The sequence below is a fragment of the Dermacentor albipictus genome, chromosome 1 (assembly GCF_038994185.2).
Source record: "Dermacentor albipictus isolate Rhodes 1998 colony chromosome 1, USDA_Dalb.pri_finalv2, whole genome shotgun sequence".
Taxonomy (NCBI): Eukaryota; Metazoa; Arthropoda; class Arachnida; order Ixodida; family Ixodidae; genus Dermacentor; species Dermacentor albipictus.
The window spans coordinates 405,501,305-405,508,581 of record NC_091821.1 but is presented as its reverse complement, the minus strand read 5'-3'; the positions used below and the strand labels follow the sequence as shown (position 1 = coordinate 405,508,581).

Genomic DNA, 7,277 nt, shown 5'->3' with positions numbered 1-7,277 from the left:
GTGCAGCGCCGCGGGGCTCGGGTAAGTGCTTGTTTGCAGAAGTCTGAGAGTGACTGCCTGGGCCCTGCACAGCGAGGAGTGTGGCAAAGGTAGGACTCTCCTTGACAGATAATTGTATTTGCACATTTCGTTGTACGAGCAGAGAGGCTCGGGTAGCCCAGGAGAGGACGCGTTGCCCGGCGCACGGTCAGTCAAACCTCGTGCAGCCGAGTGCGCCTCCTCGTTGGGGTTGATCGAGGCACCCTCAATGGTTCCAAGGTGCGCAGGGAACCAGGCCAAAGAGTGATGTTTCATGTCTTTGGCACTTTGGATAATACGTAGGGCCTGGGGAGCCACCATTCCCATCTGAAAGGCCCTGACAGCGGCCTTGGAATCCGAATAAATCGTGTCATGTACACTGTCCGTCAATGCAAGAGCAATAGCAACTTGCTCTGCAACGCTGGAATTAGAAGTGCGGACGGTAGCGCAGCTAAGGATTTTAGAATCACAGTCGATGACCACTTGAGAAGGCCTCTTCTTGAACGTACGAAGCAGCGTCTACGAAGCATGTTCGGTCCTTGTTCAAGCGGGCACTGGCGAGCAGAGCTTTACCCCTGGCTCGTCTTCGTCCTTCGTTGTAGGTGGGATGCATATTTCGTGGCATCCGGTGTATGTAAATCTTGCACCTTACGTCGCTGGGCAGCTTCACAGCGTCGAGACTGACGACCATGGGGTTACGTCCCAGCTTGCCAAGTATGGCTCGGCCCGCTGGGGTACCGAAGAGTCGGACAAACTGGGAAAATTCTTGCGCTTCAACGATTTCTTCGAACGTGTTGTGAATTCCCAAATTGAGGAGGTCTTTCGTGTGCGTTCGGATGGGAAGGCCCAGTGCAAGCTTGAAGACTCTTCTGATTAGGGCATTGATCTTGTTGCGCTCCGATACGAGCCAGTTGTGCATAGCCCCTGAATAAGCGAGGTGGCGTAGCACGAAGGCGTGGATAATCCGGATCAGATTGTCTTCCTTGATTCCGCGGTACCTGTTGGCGATTCTTCCGATCAGGCCGAGGGCGCTTTCGGTCTTGGAACAAATGCATTTGAGGGCGGCTCCATTGGCCCCGTTCGACTCGATAAACATTCCTAGGACCCTGATAGTGTCTACCCCCCGGTACTGGGGAGCCCTTACCGGAGAATAATGTAATGTGGCTCTCTGTTGCTGGCTTCCAGGACTGGTGTGAACCGCCTCTGGGCCTCTTCTTGTAGAGCAAGAGCTCGGATTTAGCGGGCGAGCACCTTAGCCCGGTGGGGATAAGATACCGCTCCGTCACATCGATGGCCTCTTGCAAAGCACCCTCGACCTGCCCTTCGCATCCACTGGAGCACCAGATGGCGATGTCATCCGCGTAGATCGTGTGGTTAATGTTGGGGATTTTGTTCAAGACCCTCGACAGGTTGATCAGGGAGATGTTGAACAGCGTCGGGGAGATCACCGCCCCCTGAGGTGTACATTGCTTTTCGCGTTTCGTGCGTGGTCAGAGCGGCGCTTTGGCCACATTATCAAGAGGTTTCGTTATCATTCTGATCAGTCGGCCTTGAGAGACGGATAATAAGTGTGACGTAGCGAGGAAGGAGTAGCTGCAAAGCCGCGAAACCTCCTGTTGGTGCTTCTTCCATACCATTATCAAGGTGATGCGCTGTCCCTTCGGGTTTGCGACAGGCAATGTAGTTGTGTTCAATCAGCTTACTTGAGGGTGCTGCTTTATGAAGCGGGTGGGAAAGCAGTTACGTGGTATTTTTCATATTTCGTAAGGTTTGTTCGCCAGTCGGAAAAAATTGCACCCAATTAGTAGGTAGTTGAAAACACAGCACTTAGGTGTCATTTGGGTGTGCTTGGGGGCGCCTACAAATGCCTAATTGACACTTTGGTCATTTGGACAGTACTCCTCAAATAATCGCCATTGTCGAATCAAATTTCAGGAACGAAAGAATTACTCGCGGCTACTCCACTGAACTGGAAACAATATGCACTAAATTTTCTTGGAGTAACGCAACTACTCTTTTTTGAAGTCTTGGCGCATGATGGTTGGGGCTCACTGTATAATTCACTCAGTAACCGAAATGAGGACAAGGCGGATTGAGAACAAGGCACTTTAGCCTTTACTGAAAAAGACACGAACTAACTAATTGTTAGTTGTAATGCACTGCTACGTAATCTGTCTGAGTGGTCACAGTTAAATGGAATTAGAATTAATCCTGCTAAGACAGAATCTGTTCTTTTTAGAGCAAGAAATCAAAATTTTGAACTGGAACATTCAATAACTTGTTTAGATAACAATATTGAGCTAGTTAACCGCCATAAATTACTTGGTATAACATTTTCCTGTCATCTAAATTGGGATGCTCATTTTAATCAACTTCGCAGTAAATTTTCCGCAGTAGCCGGGGTGCTGGCTCGCTGTACAGCTCTCATGGCGGTAAAAGCTAAGTTAGAAATTTATCATGCATTGTTTACCTCCCAGTTTATACATTGCACTTTAATATGGGGGACCACAACACAAACAAACACGAATAAAAAAATTACATTACAAAAGGTGCTCCTCCGGGACATTGCCAGTACCAATCCTCTATCGACGACAAAAACTTTTTCAGAGAAATACCAAGTTATTTGGGTAGACCGCTATTACGAATGTCACGTTTGACATATGTTTTATTTTGCAAAAGAAGAATTAAGGAATTGGCTTACATCCATAGCGGTCTTGCAGCGCCATAACATACCAGTACATCTAAGAAACCCTGATCCTTGAAAAAAAATGAAATTATGGGGTTTTACGTGCCAAAACTATTTTCTGATTATGAGGCACGCCATAGTGGAGGTCTCCGGAAATTTCGACCACCTGGGGTTCTTTAACGTGCACCTAAACCTAAGCACACGAGTGTTTTCGCATTTCGCCCCCATCGAAATGCGGCCGCCGTGGCCGGGATTCGATCCCGCGACCTCGTGTTCAGTAGCCCAACACCATAGCCATTGAGCAACCACGGCGGAATCCTGATCCTTGGTATGTACAACGTTTTCGCACTGAATACAAATTACAACCTATTAAACACAATTTACCAAAAATCTTTAATAATTACGCTGACACTTCTAATTTTTCTAACACTTCTAAGATGTGTTTTGTCCACATGTAAACATATATATCTGATGTATAATGATTCTAATAGACCTTTCCACAAATTGCAGCGCCGCGCCATCCCCTAGCGGATCCGCGCAAAGCATGATGGGAGAACGGAGCGGTCGTCTCCGCCTTTTTCCATGCTCGCCTGCCGGCTGCTGTCAGGTGTTGCGTTGTTCTGCCGCAGTTTTCTGGCCTTGTGCCTCTTCTCGTGCGCGTTGTTGGTGTTTCTTAGTAATATCAAGCAGTGGGCTGTAGTGGTGGTTATCGGTTAATCTTTCTGTAGTTTTGTGGTGCTTTTTAGACGTTCGACAGGTCCGCAAAGGAGAATCGCGGCGGCGGTCAAACATGTTGCGTGCCCGGCTGTAGCAACAACACAAGAAAGGAGAAAAACATATCATTCCATTTAATGGAGTTCTCCACAAAACTTCTGCACAGGCCTTTCAGCTGTTTAGTCCACGGTCCTTTCGGCAGACTCAGTGATAGTGGCTGAACATTTTCCACGGCTTGCAGTGTTGCCTGGAAGATAGACAAATCAATGATACCTTCTAGGAGTAACCATTTGATTACTTATGTAAACGTAGATATGAAGGTTTTTTGCAACTAAAATAAGTCACTGATAAGCAACGAAAATTTCTTTCAAAGCTCTACGATGGGAGGCAGTAACATGTATACTCTAGGCAATCAGTGAAGAAATTCTGCATGCCATTGAAAACCTGCGAGGTTAACACAAAACTTCATCAGTAGTTTACTTTCTTTCAATGCTTCAGCACTTGTAAAGAAACATTTTACTTCACTACTCTGCAGACATAAAGAGCAAAGAAAACTACCTGTACATTTATAAAACGAAAATTTTAACAATCTAATATTGTTCTTGGTAATGGGAAGTATCTTTTATTAGCTATTGCAGAACTGGCGTATGAATATTTTCACTGAAAATTAATTTCTGCGCTCGCTCTAGGTTTGAAAGTTCACATCGTACATGGCTCACGATAGCATTTCAAGAGCCACTGTCTCGACAGTGACATTTTTGATGCAAGCATCGTACTTGTATAATCGCAGCGTGGTGTAGCGAACATGGACAGAACCGCACAGAGTTTTTCCATGTTCCGAAAATATCCAGCCAACCTGCCTAACCTACTTTCATCGCACGCAACATGCATATGAGCGCGATCTTATGCGACACCACATCACACGCCCAAGTGGTGGCTGAAGCGCTAGCGGCGAAACCTTCGCCCTCCTCTTGCACGGACACTTATTCGCGTCGGAAAAGGTAGTTATAGCACTCCGAATTTATGGCAGCAACGTTGCACGCTCATTCAGTTGCTGCTGAAGTGGAAACAGCACGACCGCGAACGATCAGTACCAGACCAAGCTGTCTGATGACTTGCACAGCAGCAGCAACGAAACACAGACCTACAAGCTGGGCATAATCATTTCGAAGTATGCATTTATGTCCCGTGTACAGCAGCGGAGCAATGCGCAAATGTGCGGCGAGGGCTCGATGTAACATGCAGTGGGCAAACGCCGGTCTTTGCGTCTACTTGCCGTGTTCGGCTGGTGATCCATGGCGGAAGAACGCAACATCCAACTGTGTCATGCCATGCAAAGGAACAGCAGACACAACAGGAAGACCAAGAAACAGCGATGACGACGACATGGCTGAGAAAGCCTTTTCGGTGGCCGGGCGTAGTCGTAGAGGCGGACGGAAAGACGCGAGCGCGGCGCGGCGGCGCTCCGTTTTCCGAGAGTGCTTTGCGCGGCCGCTTGGTGGCGCGGCGGAATTTGTGAAAAGGTCCATTGTGTGGTGTCCTTTGATGATTATTTTTCTTAATCTTATCAAATATATATTTGAAAATGTTACAAATTGTTCTTGTTTGATGTTTGATATTACATGTTTGATGTTTTAAAGTACTCTCTTTTATCACCCTGCCACGTACAACAACGTCGCTTGGGTCCAGTCAAGCTGCTTATGGCAGCTTTTAGCCCAAGAGGACGTTGCTAGTGTGTACTAGAAGAATTAATAAAGTTGAAGTTGAAGTTGAAAGGTGCTGCTCATACACAACTGCGCATGCGCGAGGCACAGAGCTTAGTGTTTGCGTCGGCGACGTAATTTCACGGAAATAGAGCTCGAATCCGAACTCGACGCAAAAGTTTTGCGTCATGGAACACAGCGGCAATAATTGAAAGGACAGATCTCGCCATGTAACACATTCGGCCCGCGTCCTCGTTAACCTGCTGCCATCAAAAGCAATGAACGATGGGGTAGGCTTTTGCTTCCACTCATATCGTGCAAGAAAACAAACGCGGCCCCGAACACGAACGCATGATTATATTCGCTTATATTGGCAATAAACGCTCTTAGACGAGGTAGCCAATAGATATCTCCCGCTAGGCGCAGCACACTCAGAGGAATATCCCAACATAGAATGTGACGCGGTGAAGGAGCTCGATGACCCCTTCACGGAGTCCGAAATCAGAGCAGTACATCACAACTTAAATAGCAGGTCGGCCTCAGGTCCGGACGGCATCTCAAACAGAATGCTGAGGAACCTAACCTGGTTGATAGATCAATTGAGCTGCTAACGAAAGAGGTCAACAAAACTTGGGAGAACGGGTGCGTCCTGGACAAGTGGAAAGCGGCCTCGGTTGTGCTTATCCCGAAACCTGGTAAGCCCCTAAACCTTGACAACCTAAGGCCGATATCGCTAACCTCTTGCGTAGGCAAGGTAGCGGAGCATGCGATCCTGCACAGGATATCGGATTACATAGAACGCAACGAACAGTTCCCGCACAACTTGGTCGGCTTCAGGCCCGGCCTTTCCACACAGGATGTAATGCTACTCCTTAAGAAGCACATTTTCGATAACAGCACTAGGGATGTTAGGGGCATCTTAGCCCTTTACCTGACCAAGGCCTTTGACACTGTATATCATCGATTTGTCCTGCAGGCCACGGCCAGCCTAGGTCTGGGAGCAAGGTTTCAGGCTTTTGTTAGATCATGCCTCATGAACAGAACAGCCACCATTAGGATTGCACAACTCAAGTCAGATGAGTTCGCACTAGGGGCCAGAGGCACTCCCCAAGGAGCAGTCATCTTCCCCTTACTGTTCAACATAGTCATGAAGGGCTTGTCAGAAAGGCTCAGATCCCTTCCTAATATAAGCCACTCGCTATACGCAGACGACATGACGATTTGGTGCCCCGGAGGATCACTCGCAGAGGTAGAGCACTCGCTACAATCAGCCCTAGACGCAACGGAGTCCTACCTGGAAGACACAGGCCTCCAACTATCCCCAAACAAATCTGAACTGTTACTTTACAGGCCGGCCAGGCAAGGTGTTCGGGGGCTTACCCCCCTAAACCAACTTCCCATATTCCTCTTTGCAAGAAACGGGCAGCCCATTCCTCAAATCGAATCTATCCGAATCCTAGGATTACTAATTGACGCGCGTGGATGTAACACCAAAACGCTCACGCGCATCACGGCGAAAACCGAGAGCATGCTGAGACTAGTTGCTAGAGTATCCTGATGAAAGAACGGACTAGCTGAGGGCAACCTTCTCAGGATCCATCACGCTTTCCTAATGAGCCACTTCAACTATGTAGCCTCGGCCCTTAACTGGACCAAAACCGAAAAGAATGAGCTTAACATTCTCATGCGCAAGAGCATCAAAAAAGTACTGGGGTTACCAGTAACCACTTGCTCGGACAGGTTAAGCAAACTTTGTATGCACAACGACATTGATGAAGTGATCGGAGCGCAGGTCACCGCTCAGGTAGTCAGGCTCTCGTCAATCAGAGCAGGGAGCTGCATCCTAGACGAGGCCTGCATGGCTCCAAGAATACTCAATGAACGGAAAATCACCTTATCCAGGGAGGCACGGGCAACCTTTGTGGTCAGCCCATTCCCTCGGAATATGCACCCGCAATACAATGTAGGGAGGCGAAAAGCCCGAGCACGGGCGATTTTACAGAAGGCCAGCGAGAATAAAGATTCGACTGTCTTTGTAGACGCGGCTCAGTACGGCAACTCTAGCACGTTCGCGTTGGCAATCAATGACGGCAAAGGGGAATTACGCTCCTCGGCGTCGGTTAGGTTTGCTTCAAGTGGAGTCGCGGAACAGGTCA

At 48.1% G+C, this 7,277-nt stretch overlaps 1 long non-coding RNA gene across 1 annotated transcript; it reads right to left on the bottom strand.

Moving 5' to 3' along the window:
* Window positions 1–3,533: 3,533 nt before the first annotated feature.
* Window positions 3,534–4,880, bottom strand: LOC135903582 (uncharacterized). The gene is made up of 2 exons (XR_010564850.1): window positions 4,695–4,880; window positions 3,534–3,665 (listed from the first exon to the last, which is right to left on the bottom strand). It is a non-coding gene; the product is annotated as an uncharacterized lncRNA (long non-coding RNA).
* Between the last annotated feature and the right edge of the window lie 2,397 nt (window positions 4,881–7,277).